The 17,297-nt window shown below is 38.0% G+C and overlaps 1 protein-coding gene across 1 annotated transcript in view; it reads right to left on the reverse strand.

Moving 5' to 3' along the window:
* LOC133529948 (uncharacterized) overlaps nucleotides 1-17,297 on the reverse strand; it is a 276,394-nt gene that overhangs the window by 149,165 nt on the left and 109,932 nt on the right. The window contains exon 3 of the mRNA XM_061867733.1: nucleotides 7,332-7,395. The gene's annotated coding sequence lies outside the window, so the exon portion shown is untranslated. The remainder of the gene's footprint in view (nucleotides 1-7,331; nucleotides 7,396-17,297) is intronic.

Genomic DNA, 17,297 nt, shown 5'->3' on the forward strand with positions numbered 1-17,297 from the left:
ATTACTCATTGTTAAAGGTACCTATTAGGTATATTAAGACGGACTCCTAGGGTAACGCCGAGTGAAATGTATTACCAAACACAATTAAGTTTTATCTCAGAGTTCCTATGGCACTCTGCGCGTCCTCTACAACAATGCTTTCTGAATGCTGATGAGACTGTCCCGCAGATGCAGCGCCTCAGGTGTAGTCGTTCATTTGTAGCTGGCCCCGAGCGGCTAATCCATTGTCTATTGTTAAGTAAAACCGCACGTGCTACTACCTGCATAAAAAATGGTCCTGTCACTTTAACCGGTTATTGAATTACATCTACTATGGATATTGCAATAATATGAAAAATGAACAAATCGAAAAATAACTTGCGATTTCTCGTGTGGTTCCTCTACGGTTACTGAGTGCCAGCGAGTCGAACGCTACAGAACCAGTCTAGAATGTGTCCTCGAGATACGAAACCAAGGCACATTATCGGAGAGCGCACCTACACTGGTTTTTTGAGCGTTGGACTAGCCCGCGCTCAGGTGCCAATTAGAATTATACAATTTAGTATACATTTTTTTGCAGGTAGTGGCACGTGCGGTTTTACTTAACAATTAAATAGACAAAGGATTAGCCGCCCGGAACCAGCTACAAATCGAACGACTATAATTATGTTCGTAAGCATCCATTGTTTTCACGCCATAATGCGCAATACGTACGCGTCAATGCAGAGGTGATTGAGTCTCACTAACTGTCACATACAAACACAATTTGTAGACAGTCTCAAAGGGTGTGTGTCTTATGACAAATAGTTTGCCGATCGGTTTGGCCTAGTGGGTAGTGACCCGGCCTACGAAGCTGATGGTGGTTCAAATCCTGGTAAGGGCATTTGTTCGTGTGATGAGCATGGATATTTGTTCCTGAGTCATGGGTGTTTTCTATGTATTTAAGCGTTTATTAATATTTATATATTATATACAACGTGTCCCAAAACTCAACGATAAGCCGGCACCAGAGGATGGAGCTGCTTATGATTAGTCGAGAAAAAATAAGGAAAAAAATATATCTCAATTATTTTAGAAATTACAGAAAAAAAATGAAATTCATCGAAAATCGACATCCTTAATGGTATTTTTAACGACCATGTCACAAATATTCAAATATTACTGTTTTTTTTTGTTTTTGGAAACTTAAGTAGCCCTGCTATCTAACACAGTTCTTAAAAATACCATAATACATGTAGTTTTTACACAAAAAATAATCAAAATTCATTTTGTCCCTACAATTTTGAAAGATTTTTTCTTACAGTCCACTTTCAATCAACATGGTGTAAAAAAATAGTATCGACACCACTATGGCAATTATTTTCAAAAGTTGACGCAACTAACCAAGATTCCAAAATGGTATAATACTTTAGGAAACCTAGTCACAAAAAAAAAACAATGAATTTTTAAACAAGAATCGACATTATTTAATGTTGGCGGTAATCACTTTTACTGTACCCAAAAAAGGATTTTTGTTGTTGAAAAATGTTGAATAAATGCAAAGAAATGGTACAATTTTTTTTCCTTTTTTTTAAATTCATTTACTACATTATTAATACTACAGTAAATGTTCAAATTGCCTGCCACCGGCATTAATACAGACATGACATCGCCTTAGAAATGATCGTTTTATCCGTCGTGCATATCTTCTACCATTGATATGATCCGCAGCTTGTGTGATTTTTTGGCGAAGCTCGTCCAATGTTGCTATGGGTTTTGAGTAGATTTTGTCTTTAAGACAGCCCCAGTAGAAGAAGTCCAGGGGGTTCAGGTCGGGCGAACGGGGTGGCCACAAGATAGGACTAAGTCGCCCGATCCAACGCCCTGGATACTCTTGGTTTAAGTATTCTCGCACTGCACGGGCATAGTGAGCTGGGCAACCATCATTTTGAAACCACATGTTTTGTAAATCACGTAAAGGCACGTCTTCTAATAATTCAGGCAAGTCGTTTTGTAAAAAGGTCAAATAGCCATCACCATTAAGGTTTCCTTGTAACTCAAAGGGTCCAATTACATTTCCATTTAAGATGCCCGTCCATAAGTTAACCTTGAATTGATACTGAGATTTGTCTTCTCTCATCAAGTGCGGATTTTCATTGCTCCGTAGATTTGAATAGCCACATTTTCCATTGAAATTTTAAAACTTGCAACAACAACCCTTTTCAAAAGTGATTAATATCAACATTTAAAAATGTCGGTTCTTGTTTAAAAATTCGTTGTTTTTTGTTGTGACTAGGTTTCCCAAAGTATTATACCATTTTGGAATCTTGGTTAGTTGCGTCAACTTTTGAAAATAATTGCCATAGTGGTGTCGATACTATTTTTTTACACCATGATGATTGAAAGTGGACTGTAAGAAACAATCTTTCAAAATTGTAGGGACAAAATGAATTTTGATTATTTTTTGTGTAAAAACTACATGTATTTTGGTATTTTTAAGAACTGTGTTAGATAGCAGGGCTACTGAAGTTTCCAAAAACAAAATAAAAAACAGTAATATTTGAATATTTGTAGACATGGTCGTTAAAAATACCATTAGGGATGTCGATTTTCAATGAATTTCATTTTTTTTCTGTAATTTCTAAAATAATTGAGATATATTTTTTTCCTTATTTTTTCTCGACTAATCATAAGCAGCTCCATCCTCTGGTGCCGGCTTATCGTTGAGTTTTGGGACACGTTGTATATCGTTGTCTAAGTACCCTCAACACAAGCCTTATTGAGCTTACTGTGGGACTTAGTCAATTTGTGTAATAATGTCCTATAATATTTATTTATTTATTTATAGTTTATGCCGCAGTGAAATACTTAATGTGATTTGTAATGTATTTAGTTTTAAAATATATTTTCATAAAATGTATGCTAGTCTTAAGGTATTTATCTATGGGCCACTTCTGTGGGTACTCCTGTCTCCATAATCAGATCAGCTCAATGGTACCATAATATTGCATTGTCACCCGACTTACATACCGGAAATCAGAAAGTCAAATTTATCTTACAAGATTTGACCCGTACAAACATACATAGTTACATAGCAAGTTAATAACAAGTGTCATGATTTTGCAATCTTGTTGCCTAAAAATATTAGATGAATTAATGTTTTATACACGGCAACATTTTATTAGCGTTATTTAAGTCGCATTAAATGGGATTGGGAAACTTGAATTATAATACTGGCAATACTGACGAGCTGGTGAATGGAGGGGATAGGTTAGAGCTCGAGGAAACCTTGGTTGGGCTCTGGCATTGGGTGATGGACAGCTGACGAAGAAACGCTATACAAGCAAGTAAAAATGCTGATTTTATCGACAAAAAGGATACTTTCGAGAGATCCATTTTATTCAATCCTCCCTCGTTTATTACTCCTAAAGCATTATCAATACGCAAAGCTGAAAATCTCTCGCATACTGTAACATGAACATCTTATGTTTAAAATGCTCATTCGGGGCCTTTTGCATATTCATTTCACCGTCGAAATATATCGGCTATGCCCAATCAGAACCAAGTATAGGCTATTTGCAAACCCGCTATTAAGAGCAAACGCAATAGCCGTCATTTATCCATAGAAACGTTCTCGACATATTCCTTTCTGGATTTGTCCCTAGATGAATATTTTTAATATGATATTCTAGTTTTTATAAGAACTAGGTTATTTCAAACAGCGCTAAAAACGTCCAAAAATGCGCCGTAGACAGACGCCTTGCATACAAAATCAGCAACGATAAATGCAAATATCAAAACAGTCAGACATACAATTTATTTCTAGATCCGTTCCCAAAATTTCGTTACAATTGGTTAAGTTTTGAAGGAGGAAAACTTCGAGAAGGAAACCTCGATTTCTATCTCGATTTTTACGCAGGGTGAAAATCGTGGCATGTTTAAATAGATGGTTTGATAATGCATTGTCTAATTAGACTTTAACTACCTTACATACAATTCGTTTTTCAGCATAAAAAAAAGAAAAGAAAATATAAAGAAGAAAGAAGAATATTGAAGGAGTAAGAATATTGCAAACTCGGGCTTTAATTCCCTCCAGCCTGCGTCTGTCGGGAATTACCACCCTCGTATCCAAAATTTCACTTACCCCCCTCGTTGCACAATGTACTATTAAATAATAGTTATAGTCCGTTGTTTTGCATTAGAAAGAGGGTAAGCGATTTTGACGTGTCTTTTTATCGAAAAACACTTTTAAAAAATAAGTCACGGCAAATATGTAACCAAATCATATACGATAATTTACATTATTTTTCTTTCTTATGTAATACTTACTGATTTTCAAAAAGCGTTTTTTAATAAAAAGACACGTCAGATTATTTACCTTTTCTCTAATGCAAAAAAAACGAAGCATACTTTAGTTCGATCTATGAACAGTAGGAATCTGACATCACGACTATTTTCAACGTTCAAATAAAACCACCAAAGAAAATCAGCGTAAAGGAATGAGTGGCGAAAACTTTTAATCAAATTGGACTCCATCATGTCTTTCATTTGCCGGTTCACTCCGATCATTGCCTGGGCTAATTTAATTTCACAAATAGCTTGGGCAGGAAAAAATCAGCGTTGATAAATCGTGCCAGTCTTGTTCGTCACAAATGGTTACTTCAGCCTAATTGGTTGAGCTCTGACTTCAGCGTCCCTGGGCAAAACTTCAAATCTACGGGTCACGTTTAGGTCTTTTGTGCTACATTTTGGTCTACTGAGATACTTCCTAATTATCATTAATTAGGTATTTAGGTGTTATAGTAAAAAGAGTATTATAGACAACTCGTAGAAAAAAAATATTGTATACAATAGTGATATAATCATGCTTTTCAATCTCGTACCTTACTTAGGCAACTCAGCAAGGTTCGTTGCCTATACACGGCACTTGACTAAAAAGCTCTCTATTATATCACGATTTTATAAAATACTATTATGTGACTGCTAAGAAAAGTATAATTATGTACAGTTACATACATTATATATATCGTTGTCTAAGTACCCTCAACACAAGCCTTATTGAGCTTACTGTGGGACTTAGTCAATTTGTGTAATAATGTCCTATAATATTTATACACTGCTTTATCTACATATTATAAACTCTATGTATTCAGGAACAGCATGTTACGACTAATATTGCGACATTTGATCAGACTGTTTGGAATTGACATTTCATTTCGAATAAAACATCAAAGTCCGGGAGCCCAAGAGGGGTTGTTTAGTTACTTGGCCGCGTCAGATTAGGATGAGTGATATCTTGCTATATCAGGATGAGTGATATCTTGCTATATCAGGATGAGTGATATCTTGCTATATCAGGATGAGTGATATATTGCTATATCACTCATTTAAATGATTACATCGTGGAGTGTACCCTAACCACTTTTAGCCGTTTATGTTGAGCCGTTGGTTGGTTCAATAAGATTAGATTATAGGAAGGTAAAAGGTTATAAAAGTAGCAGGAAAACGTCAACCGATTTTTAAAATTTCGGGGAGTTGATGGAGGTTTCAACAGATTTTTTGCAATAACTCAAAAACGATTTGACCGATCATAAGCTTTTGTTTCAGGATTTTTTCAAATTTCTTGAACTCACGGTTCAAAAGTTAGAGCCCGCCCCCCCCCCTTTTTCTTCTTTCGGGATAATTATTTCCGAAAATATTAACTTTACCAAAAAATGATTTTTGTAGACCCTTATTCGCTTCGTCGACGGCCAGACTACGAAACCCTAAAAAACTAAAACAAAATAAAAATCAGCCTAAAAATGTTTATGAAATGACCTTGTATTACGTCACGTAATATACGTGTCCGTATGTCATGTACCCCTTGTCGTTTCCTCGCAGTCGTGTTGGATTATGACATCCCCCATTATGTAACCCTTTGCGGGGTTTTGGGATAATATTGTAAAATATAGGAGATGGAGCGGATAGGTCGATGCGATTTCGGAGTACCTACATCAGTTACTAGAGACAGATAATAATAAAGACTTAAAGCTGATGCGTTTTATCGAAGTCAGTGAAAATAAAACTTGATAATAAATTATGTAATCCATAGATTTCTTTTCTAGACTTAGGTTTTCTACGAACTTGACCAGGTGGTCGATAAGATATAATTAGGCTTAGGACTTTATGTTGCATACCGTGGTTCTAGAATCTATGGAGTCGCAAAACATTTTTTCAAAGTCAAAGTCAAAGTAAATATTACATGTATATGTATATGTCAAAATTAAGTTAATGATGGTGAACTAAATAAAAAGTATGGGATAGAGGGTTTGAATGAAAAAAAAAATCCTGTTTTATCATAGTAAAGAATGTGTTTAAATGAGGGTGTTATGTTATGTTCACTTCTATTCTCCGATCAATATTTGCCGAGATATACTGAAGAACCCCAATATCTTATTAAATATAGATCTGAGAAAAAACTGTATCTAACAAAACATATTTATTCAAATACCTACATTAATTTGTCTGTCTTATGTTTATGTGCAATAAAGGGACATACATACATACATTATTTACGATGGAAAAAAAAAAAAACAAAAACAAAATTTATGGTTCAAAAACGATCCTCCTAACCGAATCGATTACTCTGTTTACTAGCATTTACGTAATTTTTACATATTAATATACATGTAGGTAATATTTACTTTAACTTTGAAAAAATAAAATTTTGTGAATCCATGGATTCTAGAACCAAGGTATAGGTATGCTACCAAAAGTCCTAAGCCTAGATATAATATATTAAAATGGGTCACACGCGCAATTTTGCGCCGCTCTCCGAAGACAGCTTATATACACCGTTTGTTCTGTTATAAGATTGTAGCTGCAGCTAGCTTTAACGGAGGTCGTCTGTAGGTGGGACGGCGTGAGCGTATCAACGCTGGTGGCGTCCCACACAGCGGCCTCCCCAGCCTCCACGGAATGACTGCCATCCCCAGGTGCCTTGATGCAGCTGCCTTCGTGGCGCTATACCGTTCGGCTTAAGGATGGCCGGCACGCTAACGGAGGCAAGCGCCCTCCGGATGACAACGTTCAGGGAGCCATGGCGCGGTCCGCGCTTCTATGGCAGGACAAACCGTAGTGGCCCAGCTCGTCAACATTGGACCCACAGCGACAGCGGTGGGGCTAATTAGTTTTAACTCCCAGTCGCAGACTGGTAGCAAGCGTTGGGGGATGGCAATACATGGAGCCAGAGCCCCGACTCTTGTTCCGGCTAGGAGACGAGAACGCTCTTAGCTTAAGCATTATCAATAAATGCTTTGGGTCTATTGGGTCTTCAGAGCGGCTGGGATTCGATTTTCGTTACTTTTGTGGTGATGATCAAAAAAGGTGGTTACCTGCGGCGCGTTCAGGGGAGGGTCGAGGCGACTGGATTTTTGGAGATTGGTGACGCCCATCCGCCTGAAACAAACAGTCTAGTTTAACATCTGAATAAGCAAACTTTAGGGACGACTGGGAAGACTTGATGCTATGTGAAACTCAGTCACCTAAGTTATAAAAAACCGGACAAGTGCGAGTCGGACTCGCCCACCGATGGTTCCGTACTTTTTAGTATTTGAATGAATGAATGAATGAATGATGGATGCTTTTATTCGAAACACACATACACAACAACATTAAAATAGACTTAAATCTAGGTAAATTAGAAGTTACAGTGCCGCGGGTGGTTCCAGAAAAGGATAACACTCAGCATGTGTCGCAGCACATCAGTAGTGTTGCGAAGCTGACTTTCAGTGTACCCATTGACACGTAAAACAACACAAAACAACACAGAACATAAATACAGAACCGAAGCAGAATACAACAGAATGTGCAGTTTACATTGAAATTGATTTATAAGAAAACCAGGACATGTTTATTAATAAATACATACTTACACAATATTACATATATTATACATTTGTTGTTATTGCGGCAACAGAAATACATCATCTGTGAAAATTTCAATTGTCTAGCTATCACGGTTCATGAGATACAGCCTGGTGACAGACGGACGGACAGACGGACAGACAGACAGCGGGGTCTCAGTAATAGGGTCCCGTTTTACCCTTTGGGTACGGAACCCTAAAAACCATAATGAATTTCCAATAAGTGACAACGTAGCAGAGTTAGAATTGGTGTGTTTGATTTAATATTAATGTATAATTATGTGGACCAAGTCTTCTCTTAGAAGAAGTCTCCCTTAATCCTCCACAATCTCATATTTTAATTCACCCGGTATCTGCCTATGACCACCTCCCCACCCCTCCACCACCACCTGCCTCCACCTTACAGAAAACAGCAGACAAATAACACTAGACCCTACTCATAGTGTTGTGTTCCTGCCGGTGAGTAAGGTTGCCAGAGCTCAACGAGGGGGGGCGGGTTTAGGGTCGGCAACGCACATGTAACTCCTCTGGAGTTTCAGGCGTACATAGGCCACGGAGACTGCTTACCATCAGGCGGGCCGTATCCTTGTTTGCCACCGACGTAGTATAAAAAAAAAAGAAGTTCTAAGGAAACTAACGAGTATCAAGTTTGTGATAGATATAGACGTGCGAGTAAGTTCCACTTCTTGGAATCTTTCGCTTGCTCGGATATCAATATTAGCACAAGCGGTTAAACAACAACTTTGCCCCCTTGTAAAACAATAGTACATTTCGATGCTAGTGCGGAAAGTATGTCATTACTTGAAGAATGACATTTCTGCACGTGTATCGAACGACGTTTTTTAATACAGTTGCGGAAAAATAAGAAAAACAACAAGTACTTTTTTATGCATGTTCTATAAGACAGAAACAATTGTAAATATAAAATATTATACTATTATTACCTCAGTATCGTTATTAACGATTATGTGTGTATCGTATATTTAAATTGTATGAAAACATTATGAAAAAAATATGCCTTTGGAAACTTAAACATTCTTGCATTAAAAAAAACGCCTCTGCTTTGACAGGCGTTTCGGCAGCTATTCCGGACATTCAGACAACTTATTAAGAACGGTTTTTCAATATTGAATATTAAATAATAAACGTATTATATTGATGAAGAGGTAAGTAATAAAATATGAAATATGCTTATATTTATTATTTTTACATTAATAGTAGGTTTTTATGTTGATTACGAATTTTAAAGGAAACTAACATTAACACTCATCAATAAGTAGTCATGAATTGGAACAAGTGGAAAAGTAAAAAGTACTAGTTCGCGAAATACAACTTTCCGCACGCTAAACAGCTACGTAATGTAGCACTTTTTGAGCAACTGTATTAAAAATAACTATTATCCTATCAGTGCAGGTTTTATTTTCTCTTGACACAGTATAAGAGCATGTATTTTAATTACCTAGTGCAAACCTATTTACCGCGGAACCAATTTATCGCGGCACTTCTCAGAACCGTATCCAATCACATGCCTTACAGATTAAACCTCCATTTACCTTACCACATAGAGGTACAATAAGTATAGAGATGAAATGTTAGAACCGGCAGATAACCGAACGAGATGATCTTATGGAACTTTCAGTAGGGGTAGCAGAGAAAGCGCTATGATTGTTTTTTTTTTATGGTAGAGGAGGCAAACGAGCAGACGGATCACCTGATGGTACGCGAATACCGCCGCCCATGGACACCTGCAACACCAGAGGGGTTGTAAGTGCGTTGCCGGCCTTTAAGATGGGAGTACGCTCTTTTCTTGAAGGTTTGAAGATAGGAAGGTTGTTTGTCCTTGTCGCAGTTTAATTTTTTTTAATCCCACCGTAAATTTTAGTATGGCTTATGGTGGGCAACAAATAACCCGACCAAATTACGTAGGTTGTTTTTGGTATGTTGTCAGGAATATTAAAACGTATTTTTAATTTTGCGCATTGCGTTATGTTCTGTCCCTTATGGGCGCACGCGTGTAGCACATCTAGTTGATCCTACCATGTACGCCTTACCAGCATAAATAGTCGTTACGTAATATATGTCACATTTTGAAGTGTGATTACTGGGTGCGTGGCCAACGTGCCAATCGTAAACGCCCCGTAGCGAACGCAACGAAATTGCCACTGTCGCACAAATATTGACGAGTGATAGAGAGAGATGACTACGCTACGCGACGGAGCGTTAACGATTGGCACGTTGGCTAAGCACCCAGATCAGATATTGTACAATTTAATTCCACCACAGCGATCTCATTATTATATATACCAAAGAGAATTTGAAATAAAAGTGTATTGTCAAAGAAAACTTTGTAATGACGTAAATTTACTGCCATCTTTCGACACATAATTAAAACTTTTAGAACGCCATTTGACTTTGATCCTTATTCTTTCACTGATATCATGATATGTGTTCAATTTGTTAAATATGAAATAGTGGTGATAGGTCTGAGCTTTATACGTCTCTTAAATAATTAACCCACTTTTCTGGTAGCAGTTTGGTTCTGTGAGGGTACCAGTTTCAACCTAACCTAACGCACTTTTCTGGTAGTAGTTCGGTTCTATAAGAATAGCAGTTCTAACTTAACCTAATCCACTTTTCTCATATCAGTTCGGTTCTGTAAGGATCGTAGTTCTAACCTAACCTAACTGGCTTTTCTGATATCAGTCCGGTTCTGCGAGGATCGCAGTTCTAACCTAACCGAACCCACATTTTTGATAGCAGTTTGGTTCTCTAAAGGTAGCAAATCTAACCTTACCTAACCGACTTTTCTAGTAGCAATTCGTTTCTGTGAGGGTCACAGTTCTAACCTAACCTAACCCACTTTTCTGGTAACAGTTCAGTTCTGTAAGGGTGCCTTTCGGCGAGTATAGCACATCTCTGGTCGAAAGGCACCCTAAGGATTGCAGTTCTAATCTAACCTAACTGACTTTTCTAGTAGCAGTGCGGTTCTGTGAGCGTTGCAGTTCTAACCTAACCTAATCATTATACATCATCATACTTTGTTTGGTGATATGCATAAGTACATGTCATGCTGATTATTGTTGTTGTATGTACCTGTACCTTGTTTTGTTTAAATGTATTGGCAGATTTTATTTTACTGTATGTTTAAATACCCTCTATGTCTTTAGTTCTTTCACTAATTTCATGCAAAATAAATGTATTTGTGTAGTTTTAAGTTCTCATATAAGTGAATTGTCAAATTCTTAGTGAGAGTAAAGAATCTTAAACCTAAATTATAGTGGTTTATTTAGGTACAAATAGCGCATTAAATTGCTCGCTAAGATTTGGTGATCATTTACTACTACAATCCGGTCTTTGTATACAATTTTAAGTGCAGTCGTGACAAATAGACTACTATAATTTTAAACTTTATTTTTTAGGTATTTAGTATATTTTGTGGGTAAGAGAGCTTAGAATATTAGAGTATTATTTGATGGTTATTATAGCTAAAGCCTTTTTTTAAAGAACTGAATTATTATTCGATATTATTTTTATGCTCTGAACTATTTATACTACTGTTACTATTAATGCCGACTGTAGACAACTGGAACAATGATGACATTATTAAGCAATGAATGCATATTAATTAATTAATTTTATTTGCAATGGCTTTTCGCTGTAATAAATATTTCTGCGTGCATCGCGTCGCCATTGAAATAATAATAAACTTGCTTCCTGAAGATAAATTAATTTACGCAGCGGTCGTCAAATCCAATTTCCGGAAATATGAAAATCAAGAGTGTGGCAATGTTTTTGAGCTTTCAATTATTTTAAATTCAACTAAAAACAAATGGAAGTTTATTTATTGTGATTTTTTTTGTACCCAATCACACACAATATTAAAAACAAAAGAGGAAAAAATGGATAGCTATGCAGTCTGTATGTCAAAACAACCGCTGATAATTCTTAGAAAGTTCGAAAGCCAACGTAAGCGTTCGTTTTCGCGATGTGCACCCATAAAAGTCGTTATAGACGGACGTATCGGACCGCGACCTTAGTCCGGTCCGAGGCCTGACGACGTGTCGACACACTTGTGAATTCGTACGTAACTGTGACAGGGAGGCAACACGTCGAACGTGGTTTGCGGTAGGCCCTCTGTTCGATCGTGTGTAAGATGATCCGACGTACGTCCGTTAAAGACGCAGTCAGACCAAGATAAGTTGGCAGCGATTTTGATAGCCCAGCCTGTGCAAGTGTTAAGTAAACTTCATAATTTCATCGAAGTTTGACGTTAAAAATAACACTTGTATAATCGGGACTGCCAAAATCGCTGCCAACTTATCTTGGTACACTCTATGTATAAGTGCGAGAAAGAGATATTTTGATCGGACCAAGGACGCGGTCTAGTACGCCTGTCTGTAACGGCTTTAACATGCTTCAACTGAAGTTTATTTCGTATTTCGTACCCAATCAGCTCAACAATCCGTTTTAAGAGCTTCAAACTTCGATCCCGACTCTAAATAACATTAAAACCTGAATACGTTGAATCTCAAATAGGCGTAATCAGGGTATGGGGGGGGGGGTATGGCTGTATTTACCCGTTGGGGTGGGGCGCGGTATGGAGAATACAGCCAGTAAACTAAGTTGTCAATTATGGTTTGAAAGGATTAAAAATCGGCCAGTAAGGGGCACCTGCAAGAACACTAACTTTTATCCAAAAAAAACCATGTGGTCTTCATAAGTCATAAGTATTTCCATTTCTGTTTGGACTAAAGATACATGTAAAAAAATTGAACGAATTGCCTAGTTGGTCCATGTTTATGCTTCCATGTGTGGGCGTCAAATCTTTATATGAGATTTTGTTGATTTTAAAATATTCGATAGCGCAAAAATTAGCTTGATATTGTTTATTCAATGTAATGTATAGAATCATCCCTATAGGGACCGTGCGCGTTGGAGGGTCTGCCATCTTGTGGTCTGAATCAGAACAATAAACATCACATTTACACGTCAAGTGTTTTATTGTGCATAGTAGGTTCTGCCATCTTGTGGGCTACATCAGAACAATAAACATCACATTTACGCTTCGCGCCAAAAATCTGACAGCTCCTGTGCTGCCTCCTACAGTTCATGCACGCTCCCTATTATTTTGAGATGCGGCCGTATTGTAGGCAGGAAGCGAATATAGAGAAAGACCAAGATAAGTTGGCAGCGATTTTGATAGTCCAGCCAGTGCAAGTGTTAAGTAAACGTCATAATTTCATAGAAGTTGGACGTATAAAATAAAACTTGCGCTGACTGAGCTACTAAAATTGCTGCCAACTTATCTTGGTCTGACTGTACCAAGCGTTGACATACTGTTCTTATCAAGCTACTGTCTCTAGAGGAAATGCTTATACATCGTATTTGAACCCAATCTTGCGTAATTTCCTTGCACAAATACCAAACGTCTTGGATTTTAGATAACATGTTACTTACGTACGTCTGGATCAGACGTTCACGATTTAGAAATATTTATAAGTAGGTAAACATATTCGGGCCATTCGGGTCTGGTGAAAATGTACTGTAATGTGTTGGAATTATATATGTTGTAATAATAAATTGGGGATCTGTTTGCCTATTCAGTATGGTGTTCCAGTAGGAAAAAGTAGTAGATTTTTTTTTGACGCGAAATGTTTTTGACCTTTGCAGGGAGGGTTGGCCGACATAGACGACCTGCCCCATACAAAACATATTATATTACGCTTCAAAAAAAAATCTTCTACTTTTTCTAATTAGTACACCATACTGAATGTGTTCTTAAACGAATCCCCACTATTTATGGAGTTCCTTATCAGATGGGGGCTGGGCGAAAAAAGTGTAAGATTTTTCCATCACGGCCCTCTTTTGTTTAAATTCTTTACACGAAAATAAGTGGCATAATTTCGCTTACTTACGTATATCCGTATGGCGCAGTTGACAAACAGCCGCTTAGAAAAACAACAGATAGTAACAGTGACGATCCGGGTTCGATCCCCGGATTTGTATGCAAATATTACTTTTTGTATTTTTTGCATTTGAATTTCATATTTTTGTCCTTCAGTATACTTGACTAAAATAAGATCTTTTTCGAGCAAGTGTGATGAAGCGTTACTGTGATTTAAAAATAAAACGAATATTTAAGAAAACCATTTTGGCTTAAAATTTTGATAGGTACTTATATATTTCCACTACGTATTACTTCTCCGTACCTGAATACAAGCATAATTTATACAAGTACTTACGCAAAGCAATTACGTCTGTATACACAAACAAGCGTATTTAGCCGTATAATAATTAATTTACCTTGATTTGGTCATTGTGCGTGACGTTTTGACGTACCAACTTTATTTAACAAGGATTCCGAGTGAAATGGTTCATGATTACGATTTCAAACTTGATGCGAAGGTCAGAGGGCTAACACGAAAATTGAAATTTTGACATCTGCCTCTCTGTCGCGAATATCGCGAACCGGCTAATAGTTGCCCACATCATGGAATAGATGGCGCTAGCAGTCATGTTTGAGTTAAATAACCGCTTCTAGGTTATTGTGATTTTTTGGGCGAAGATAAGAGGGTAGTTCCGAACGACAGTAGGAAAAGGAGGTTGTGATATTTGCTTTTGGATCAATTTAAGGACTTTTCTTATGGTGTTATTAGAATAATGAGGTGTCTCTTGTAGATTGTGACCAACGTACTTATAACAGTATTCAGAGTGAACAGTGACCTGAGGAAATCGTTGATGGGTAATGTGAACTTAAGGCACTGACATATATATCTAAGGACGGGCCTTACGGGCAATGAGAATGGGGCCAGTACAGCGGTGTCACGCACACGAATTCGAGCCAGTCGCGCAGTCTCACATCACAACACGATTGGTTGATGAGTTCGCATCGCGCGTGCGATTGGTCGCAATTAGATGCGTTAGACTGCACGATTGGCTCGAATTCGTGAGTGACACCACTGAACTAGCACCATTCTTAGTACCCGTAAGGCTCGTCCTTAGTTATATGTTAATGACTTAAGGTAAACTTAGTGTGAGGAATGGGGTCGCTATAAAGGGAGGGTTGGTGGCGACTATTAAGCTCAAGAAACCAGGTGGATAATCATGTGAAACTTGTGTCATATGTAGGTAATAAAGTAGTACACCAGCAATGAGTTATCGTCATCTCACTAACGTCTAGGCCTCGTATAGGTATTGGTACATATGGCTTTTCAGTATCAATTAAAATACAAAATGTTACTTTGCTAATCCGCGAAAAGATAACATGCTAGTCAATCAGTGCTAACCCGTTATACTTGCGTATTTTTACATGCAATTAATGTTCCCACCCTCCCACCGCAAAACTAAATACGCAAATAAATATAACAATCCACCACCGAAAGTACGAGTATTAAACTCGACATGTGTTTCGCCTCTCTACGAGGCATCCTCAGGAGATGTTGGCGGTCCGAAGTCCGACGACTGTCAGTCTTTATCATTTGTCTGTCAGAAAATCGATGTAATTCATGTGAATCGATTTGTGATTTTAGGGAGCGGGGAATGAGAGAGCGAGACCGTAGATATAAAATCTATGAGTATGAGCGAGACAGTTGAATTGTAGCGGGGCGGAGGAGCGGCATCGGTGTGTTTGAATCGGTTTGGATTTCACAGTAGGTGGTTAAAAGTCGGCTCGCTTGGATTTAATACAAATCGTGATATTTGCTTCATCTACAATCTTTGTACCGATTCCTATATCCTTAGATAAGTTTTTTACCTATTTAGATCGGTCAGAGAAACTCTCAGAATAAAGTGTACCCTACAATATTCTATTAAAATACGAGGTTCAAGTGGTTTCTTTGCCGGGACTCGAACCCGTGTCCGGTCGGGCGGCTAACGCGGTTTTCCGGGTCAATGGACGCAGGATAGTTGTGCCGATGATAGGCCAACATCGACAGTGGAGAAAGGCAAATAAAAAGGGACGGTTTGTATGGAAACTTCTATATAAAAAACCTATCTTTATTGCTTTAGGGTGTATAGAAAAGGCTGACTAGAAATTTTAAAAAACTTGTGACCCAATTTTTGTGCCTAATAATTTCTTAGTGTGACCGATGGTCCTGGGTTCGAATCCCAGTAAGGACATTTATTTGTGTGATGAGCAGATATTTGTTCCTGAGTCATGGATGTTTTCTGTATAATTAAGTATTTATATATTATATATATCGTTGTCATGAGTACCCATGCCACAAGCCTTCTTGCAGACCGTGGCATCTCTCTGGTCAGATTCAGAGCACGAGTGGGGGCACGCGGGGCAATCCAGCTCGTGCGCACTGGAATGTGGTGCAGTGTCGCAAGCACATTGGATAGAGTGGCCACGAAGCAGTCCCCATTCGACCATGCTCTGTTTTCAACGGGCAACCTGAGACCTGAGCCTGTTCATCGCCTTCCAGATGGGCCATGGTTCTTTGTGGCCAGATGGTAAATGCTCCGACACTGGCACATAATATATGTCTGGTGGTGGGCACCGCCTCCGCCAAAGTGAGCAGCGAGCATCGGAGTGTTCGCCCACCAGAGGGTTGGTACACCTGGTAAGACTTTTGCGGCTTTTAAGGCGGACGGGTGGCAGGTTATGGCCGTGCAGCGGATGGCGTGGGTCAGTCTGTTGTTTTCGCATTTCGCTAGCACAAGCCACGTCTCTGCGGATGTCAGCACCGCTGCTTTCTGGGCATCCACTGTTTAGGGGAGCCTCGAGGAAAGAAGAAGAAGAAGCCTTCTTGAGCTTACTGTGGGGCTTAGTCAATTTGTGTAAGAATGTTTAATAATTCTTAATTTTACTAAATAATATTAGTGGACCAGTACAATGAGCATTTGATATGCCTCAATATATGAAATAGCCAATTTATTTTCGCTAATTAGGGATTGGTCCTATAACATAATCCATAAGTCAAATTTATCAGGGACAAATGCAGGTCCCGCCGCTGACCTGCTACAAAATAAATCAATAAATAATAATAAATAAATATTACAGGACATTCTTACACAAATTGACTAAGCCTCACAGTAAGCTCGAGAAGGATTGTCTTATGGGTACTCAGACAACGATATATATAATATAAAACAAAAAGAACTACTTATAGTATAGTACAGCCACGTCTGAAAATATCGATACGAGCAAAATCCCAAAAATATGTATACCCGACTATATTGCCCATATATTAAGGTGTATATATTTTTGGCACCTTGTCGTCCATATCTTTATTTTCAAACGTGATCGTACCGTAAAAAATAATGAAAAAAGCGGCCAAGTGCGAGTCGGACTCACCCATGAAGGGTTCCGTACCATTTATAACGTATTAAAAAAAAACTACTTACTAGATCTCGTTCAAACCAATTTTCGGTGAAAGTTTGCATGGTAATCTATATCATATATTTTTTTAGTTCTATCATTCTGTTATTTTA

Source organism: Cydia pomonella, chromosome 22 (assembly GCF_033807575.1).
Source record: "Cydia pomonella isolate Wapato2018A chromosome 22, ilCydPomo1, whole genome shotgun sequence".
NCBI lineage: Eukaryota > Metazoa > Arthropoda > Insecta > Lepidoptera > Tortricidae > Cydia > Cydia pomonella.